This window comes from Panicum hallii, chromosome 4 (genome assembly GCF_002211085.1).
Source record: "Panicum hallii strain FIL2 chromosome 4, PHallii_v3.1, whole genome shotgun sequence".
NCBI classification, from domain to species: domain Eukaryota; kingdom Viridiplantae; phylum Streptophyta; class Magnoliopsida; order Poales; family Poaceae; genus Panicum; species Panicum hallii.
The window spans coordinates 45,590,291-45,599,035 of NC_038045.1; positions in this window are offsets into that span (position 1 = coordinate 45,590,291).

Sequence of the window (8,745 nt, forward strand, 5' to 3'; positions counted from 1 at the left end):
GCCCCAATAAACTGATCTATATGCAAAAATGTATATCATTTTAAACTTTATATTGTGATGGCATGTATAATTCAATATTATAATTGTATGGAGAGCTTAACGAAAGATAAAGAATGCATAAATCAGATTATTAGATGGAATGAGATCGTCAAACACAATAAGATCAATCAATTTTGACTAGAACAGTGGTATTTGCTAATTTAATGATGCAAGAGACATAACCAAATAAGACCTATCAACATAAACCATTTGCTTTTATGATACCAATCCTAAGAAATGTACAGTTCCAAAGCACAACTTTGTCCCAAGGTCATGTTTGGCGTCCAAAATCCATAGGCTTTAGTTTAAATGTGAACTAAACCCTACAAAAACCTTCAGCACTTCCTCCAGCTGCATAAAAATTTAAGAAAGATCTAGAACACTACAGGCCATAAAAACAATCACCTAGTACGCAAATCATAGACCTACTGGACTATATGGTAAGTAGATCTGAGAAGGCCACATCACAGAAAAACAAATTGGAGACATCTATTCTGGGTTCTATATTAGTTTATGGACCTGTAGGATGCGTCAGGAGAAATGCAGACACAGTGAGAAAAGGCTCTATCTGCTTTCTTCGCATGTTGCGTGCATAGATGGCCTTCAGAAATGAGATATACGTACCTGCACTTCCAAAGCACGTGGAATGATTGCCATTAAAGGGTACCTGGGCTCAGAGCTAAAAGATGATGTGGCAAGGGAACACAGTTCAGTGGTTCAGATATTTTGCTTTATCGTCTGTTACTTTGGTCTTTGGAGGGGGAACCCAATATGTATCCGCGACTCTTGTTCAAATTCGACCACGTCACACAGTTCTATGCTTGCTCTTGCTCCAGTTCTTGGAACTCGTCGGAACAAATATCTGACATGATCAGGGCCTCACAATGCTATAAAACTTGATGTGGTTCAGCAAGTTCGTTCTGCTGTTTCTAGAATTTGATATCGCAATTGTTAATAAGCTGGAATACACATTTATTTCTACTGGCCAATATGAGTGAAGTCTATAACATGCATGCTTAGTAAGCATTTGTTTCCTAGTTGTTCAATTCCTTCCACTGAACATGGATGGATCCTGCACTTGGTTCCTTCTGACCTCTTTTTATCATTTCCCCATACACCAAACTAGGATACATAGAGGAAGCTCAGAAGTCAAGAATGCAAAAATTTCTAAAGAAAGCCTTCCTTTGATGTGATGGAATAAATAAGAGTTTCAGTTTTAAATTACTCCGAAGATAAAATATGACCATGAAGAAAAGTGCGTACAGAAAACGAACATATGTAAATATGCTGATCAAGCGATTTAAGATAAAATATTGCAGCAGTAAGATCAATCCTAACCAAATCATACTAGTTATGAAAAATATAGTTAGGGACAGAAAACCGTACGTTTCTAGGCTGACCGGAATAACCGGGTAAAGAAGATTACGGCGACGATCAGCACTTCCACGTGCTTGACGACGCCGAGTCGCGCCCCACTGATGAGGAGAAAGACGAGCCGTGGCGACGAGGACGTGGAGGACGGCAATGTGGAAGCGTTCGAGCAGCCGCACAGAGCGCTTCTCAAAAATCTTATTCGCCTTCTCCTGGTGCAGGATCGCTGAGGACGAGATTCCGGAGACCTGCTCTCCCGATCGCCGGTGCACGCCGACGAACGGGATGAAGTAGCGTATCCGGCACCCGTGCGTATTTATAGGAAGGTACCGCTAGAGTTTTTGGCGTCCCAAAAACCAAGTCGGTTACGAGTCCCAAAATTCCGCGCGGGATATTCGTAACAGATTCGAAGTGGCAAAATAAATTTGCAAAAGGAAGCCGCGTTCCCGCAAGGATTGGACCGGATTTTGGCGGACCATTCACGCGCACGTCGCGCGACGCCCTTCGCCCGAAGCCCGAGCCCGGCCCGGCCCGGCCCGGCGAGGCGAGGCGAGGCGAGCGAGCGTGCGCGTGTTCTTCCTTCTTCCTCTCACCCACACTTGCAAGAGCATGGAGAGCATCCAACTATTTAAGTTGGATTTACTCCACCTCCACTAGCAAGGTGGGACTGACTTATTGCCATGCACCTTTGCACTAATGGACCTTTGAGATTTTATTGGAATTATTTGGAATTACATGGTGGGTCTTTAGGGCCCAAATATTCCAACAATCCCTCACTAGATCTCAAAGTCTCATTATGACTTTGCCTCAACCTACTGTTGTTTGATATACCATGCTTCAATGGAGGCTGTTAAGTTGAACTTTCATCTATAACAGCAAGTTACACTCATTCACAACTTAAACAATGGACTAAGTCTTGAATTGCAAGTTTTGTGCGAGTGAGTTTCACTTACAGTCAAACTGATACTTGATCTCCAGTAGACTACTTCGCGGTTGGAGCATATAGGTCGTACTCCCTGGTCTCTTCATGAGCTTAGTAGAGATCACCCGAATCTCACAGACTGCGACCGTCCAACAGTCGGGCTCACATAGGTATATTCTTTCAAGAACGTTCTGCAGGATAACGTCTTTGCTAATTAAAGCCAACAGAATACATTAAGGCCAATGCCAACCTGCCATGCAGTAATCGAGATTATTGCATCCTTCTCGAGTGAGTTAAAAGGTTACTCTCGTGCTAACCTCTAGCCTGTTCTTCTCATATCCTAATTTATGGGATCTCCGATCACATAAATTGGGTTATCACTAGGGAATAGCTTATACGGCTCTCAAACCCATCTCCTTAGATGCATTGTCTATCACATTGCATGACAGCCCCTTGGTGAACAGATCAGCCAGATTTTTCTCAGTGCGGACATAACCCACAGTGATAACTCCGGAGTTTCTCATTTTTCTGACTGATTTTAACCGTGTCTTGATATGTCTTGAAGACTTCATATTATCCTTTAAACTGTCTACCTTAACAATCACCGTTTGATTGTCACAGTTCATCATTATTGCCGGCAATGGTTTCTTGACAATAGGTAAGTCCATCAAGAGCTCACGAAGCCAATCGGCTTCCACTGTAGTTGTATCTAGTGCTGTAAGTTCTGCCTCCATAGTAGACCTCGTCAGGATTGTCTGTTTGCATGATCTCCATGAAACAGCAGCACCGCCAAGAGTGAAAACGTATCCACTAGTGGCATACAGCTCATCTAGATCCGATATCCAATTAGCATCACTGTATCCTTCCAGTATTGCAGGAAAACCGGAATAGTGAATTCTGTATTCCATAGTACCCACCAAGTAGTGCATTACATGCTCAAGCGCATGCTAATGATCATCTTCCGAATTACCAGTGAACCGGCTCAACTTGCTAACAGCAAAAGAGATGTCAGGCCTCGTTGTACTCGCAAGATACATGAGTGAGTCAATCATCTGTGAATATCTCAATTGGTCTCTACCAATTCTTTTGTTCTTTCGAAGGATCAAGCTCGGATCATAGGGAGTTGGACTAGATTTGCTATCCTTATAGCCAAACCGATTCAACATTTTCTCCACATAATGGGATTGCGAAATAGTAATCCCATTCTCTCCCTTGATCAGCTTGATGTTGAGAATAACATCAGCCTCATCAAGATCTTTCATATCAAAGTTTTGACACAAGAATATCTTGACCTCGTTGATTACATCAAGACTAGTGCCAAAGATCAGTATGTCATCGACATACAAACACAATATAACTCCTTGGCCCCCCACCATAGTAGTAATACACACATTGATCAGCATCATTGACACTAAAGTCTGCTGATATGAGCGTCGAGTTGAATTTCTCATGCCATTGCTTAGGTGCTTGCTTCAGGCCATACAAAAATTTATACAACTTGCACACCTTGTCCTCATGATCCTCTACTACAAAACCATCAGACTGTGTCATGTAGATTTGCTCTTCCAGCTCTCCATTGAGGAAAGCTATCTTAACATCCATCTGATGGATGAGAAGACCATGCGAGGCAGCCAGGGAGAGTAGAACACGAATAGTGGTCAATCTCGCAACAGGTGAGTAAGTATAAAAAAAATCTTCATCTTCTTTCTGAGTGTAACCCTTAGCCACAAGATGAGCTTTGTACTTGTAAATAGTACTATCAGGCTTAAGCTTCTTCTTGAACACCCACATGCAACCCACAGGTTTGCAACCATACAGTTTTTCGACCAGCTCCCAAGTTCCGTTGAAGAGAATGGAGTCCATGTCGCTACGGACAGCTACTTTCCAATCATCCGCATCAGGAGATGAGAATGCCTCAGTGATTGTTTTGGGAGAATTATCTATGAGATAAATAGTGAAATCATCACCAAAAGAATTTACAATCTTTTGCCTCTTGCTCCTCCTAGGAGGATCACTGTGAATCTCCTCATGATTTGATTCAAGTGTGTGTTCATCATGCTTAGAAAATTCAACAGATTCAGGAGTTGTATTCACTGTTTCATTCAGAGGTCATGAAGACATAACATGCGAGTCTTTCATAGGAAAAATATTCTCAAAGAAAGTAGCATCACGAGACTCAAGCAATGAATTTACATGCATATCAGGCACCTCAGATTTAACTACTAGAAATCTATAAGCAATGCTATGATGTGCATAACCCAAAAAGATACAATCCACAGTTTTAGGTCCCAACTTGCGCTTCTTATTGATTGGCACATTCACCTTGGCCAAACAACCCCATGTGCGCAAGTAAGAGAGTGAAGGTCTTCTCCCAATCCACTCCTCGTAAGGAGTATTTTCCTTATTCTTCATGGAACTCTATTCAGGACATGACATGCAGTCAATACTGCCTTCCCCCACCATGCCTTAGATAATCCAGCGGTGTCTAACATGGTGTTAACCAAGTCAGACAATGTGCGATTCTTCCTTTCGCCAACCCCGTTTGATTCGGGTGAATAGGGAGGCGTCCTCTCATGAATAATGCCGTCTTCCACACAGAATATGTCAAAATCATTAGAGAAATATTCACCTCCTCGATCGGACCTAAGTCATTTGATCTTTTTCTTAAGTTGGGTTTCTATTTCAGACTTATAGATTTTAAAGCAGTTAAAAGCCTCATCTTTCGTTTTCAACAAGTATACATAGCAAAATCTACTTGCATCGTCAATCAAGATCATGAAATATCTTTTTACACCTTCTGTTAACACGTCATTCATCTCATAGATATCTGAATGGACAAGTTCTAGAGGTGCCAAATGTCTCTTCTCTGCCACCTTGTGAGGTTTTCGAGTTTGCTTAGATTGCATACAATTATAACACTTAGAACCTTTGACTATGGAAAAATTCGGAATTAAACTCATGGTGGAAAGTCGAAATATAGAGCCAAAATTCAGATGACATAAACGCGAGTGCGAAACAGATACATCGCTCTCATTTATACCATCAGAAATTAAGTTCACGGACTTATTACAATAATCTAAAACTGAAAAACGGAACAAGCCTCCGCACTCATAGCCTTTATCGATAAATTGTCCACACTTAGACACGACAAATTTATTGGACTCAATCACTACTTTAAAACCATCCCTGCACAAAAGGGAGCCACTAACTAGATTCTTGCCGATAGTAGGGACATGTTGCACGTTCTTCAGCTGCACGATCTTTCCTGAAGTAAGTTTCAGATTGACCGTGCCAACACCACGAACAGTAGCATGCAACCTATTGCCCATCATCACGGTAGAATCCCGAGCGGTCTGGTAAGAAGAAAACAAGGTAGCATCATAACACACATAAACATTTGCACCAGTATCAAGCCACCAACTAGTAGATTAAAATACTGAAAAAACCGAAGGTAAAGAATTATACCCACTGGTTTCCACTCTAGCCATGGTGACCGTGTTCGCAGTCTTCTGCTCAGGTGAAGGCTTCCTTCCTTTGCGGTGTGGGCACTTCTTTGCCCAATGATCGGTAGATTCACACACAAAGCAGCCTTGACCTTCCTTGAATTTCTTGTTCTTGAAAGTAGTGGTAGGCTGTGGCTTGGTTTTCTTTCCCTTGCCATTGCCTTTGCCGTGAGACTTTTGCACCATGTTGCCACTAGTCTGGCCCTCAGCAGTCTTAGATCGCCCATCCTTGGCCCGAGCTTTTTCCTCAACATCAAGAGATGCTATCAGATCAGATACTGATATCTCCATCCTCTTATGTTGGAGAGTGGTGGCGAAGTCCCTCCATGAAGGATGCAATTTGGCAATGATGCCACCATCCATAAACTTGTCGGTAGGTTGATCTTGAGGTGATCAAGCTTCTTGGCCATGCACTGTATCTCATGAGCCTGCTCGACTACAGATTTTCCATCGGTCATCTTGTAGTCATGGTACTGCTCCATGATGTACAAATCAGCGCCAGCATCTGTGCCGCCATAGTCGGCCTCCAGGGCGTCCCACAACTTTTTAGCGTCTGTGTGATGGAGGTACACATCCTGTAGACGATCTACAAGTGTACCGATCACAGCGCCCACAAAAAGTGTGTTGGCCTCGGTAAAGGCCTTATCCTGCTCAAGGGTAAGAGGTCCCTCAGGTTTGCCCTTGGACACCCACAGCACGTTCATGGCAGAGAGCTACAGAATCACTCTCGTTTGCCATCTCTTAAAGTGCTCTCCAGAGAACTTTTCAGGCCTTAGAGCATCAACAAATCCAGCCATGAAACTGAAATTTCTATAATAAGGTTTTTGGATTGATGGAATAAATAAGAGTTTTAGTTTTAAATTAATCCGAAGATAAAACATGACCATGACGAAAAGTGCGTACAGAAAACGAACATATGTAAACATGCTGATCAAGTGATTTAAGATAAAATATTGCAGCAGCAAGATCAACCCTAATCAAATCATACTAGGTATGAAAAATATAGTTAGGGATAGAAAACCGTACGTTTCTAAGCTGATTTGAATAATCGGGTAAAGAAGATGACAGCGACGATCAGCACCTCCGCGTGCTTGACAACGCCGAGTCGCGCCCCACTGACGAGGAGGAAGATGAGCCGTGGCGACGAGGACGTGGAGGACGGCGATGTGGAAGCGTTCGAGCAGTCGCGCAGAGCGCTTCCTAAAAATCTTATTCGCCCTCTCCCGGTGCAGGATCGCTGAGGATGAGGTTCCGGAGAGCTGCTCTCCCGATCGCCGGTGCACGCCGACGAACGGGATGAAGTAGCGTACGCGGTGGCGCAGCAGGCAGGCTGAGGCGTGAGGCGCATTCACTACGTGAAAACATGTATATTGGTAACGGGCATAGATGACCTTTGATCACGGGCAAAGCGCCGTTACCGATCTAGCGTTACAAATGAGCGAACAAAGGTAATGGGCAATCGCCCGTTACTGATAACATGTATTTGTAACGGGCATCTAACAAAGACCGTTACCAGATGTAGTTACCGGTTATCCTAAATGGCTGTTTCTCTGGGCCCACAGGGACCTTTGGTAACGGGCACAGACACGCAGCCTGTTACAGAAACCAAAGAAACGTAACGGTCTTTTTCATGCTGCCCGTTACAAATACATTTTTCCACGTCTCTTTCTGGGCCCACTGGTCAATAGTTGTAACGGCCTGTAAGTAATGCCTGTTACTTTTAAGAAGTATCCGTAATGGTCCGTAAGTTAAGCCCGTTACAAATGTTACACATAACGGGCCCTGAATCGAGGCCCGTTACCTTTGGACCATATCTGTAACGGTTCTTTCAGTATGTATCGTTTTTTAGTTAACGCCCGTTACTCTCTGATATCATATAGTATCGTGCTTTAGTTACCGCCCATTACTCTCTGATCAGTTGTTGTAACGTGCTTTAGTTAACGCCCGTTACCTATACGTAGGCCACCCCTACAGTAACTAGGTTTTTTTCTGGCTGCATCCTGGTACCAGCCAGGCAGCCACCAGATCATTGGCTGCATCCTGGAACCAGCTAGGATTTGGCAGCCACCAGCAAGTAAACATAACAAACACATTCTCATCGCATATATACACAAGCAAGTAGATATCACGAATATACACAAGATCACATCATTCCTCATCAGACATGCAACAAGTTTGAAGCCCTGAATGCAACAAGTTTCAAGTTTCTGGCTACAATTAACTCACGGTGCATCATAAATAGAAGGCGCTATAGAAGTTGCCCTTTGGGTCGAGGGTCTCCTTAAGAATGAACTCGCACAGCATCTCCCGGACCAGCTTTAGATCTTCTATAGAAACTGTTAGGACAGCTTTGAAATCCTGCAAAATACAATCATTATGAGAATACAAGTACAAATCAGTTTCTAAAATTAAATGGAGAATATGAGCAGAGACAAGGCTGAGCAGTATATACTTACAGCAGCCTTTTTCATTATAGGTATGTCACCGACTAGTTTTAGCATATTGAATGCCACATAGAATCCACACAAAAAGGTCCCCGATGGCTGTTGAGCGCACTGCAAGAAGATACCAAAATGACAAGTTAATGCAGTAACCAAATAGATATGAAGGGACCATAAAAAAACCTCAGTCTTACATTAACATCTATCCTGTGCGTGAGTTTAGGTTTGGTTTTTGGCTTTTTCTTATTTGCTTTCATCATTTCTTCCATGCGCGCATCAAAGGCCCTGCATGATCAGCAATACCGATTAGAAACAGTAAGAGATTGATTTTTTGTGAACAAAACCTACAATATACTGACCAGTTCATAATATGTCGGACGTCCGTGAACTTTTGACCGGGAAATAGTTTAGCAGAATCTAAATACCAAACCTCTTTGTACTTCATAGAGATGATCACTGTTACCTAGTG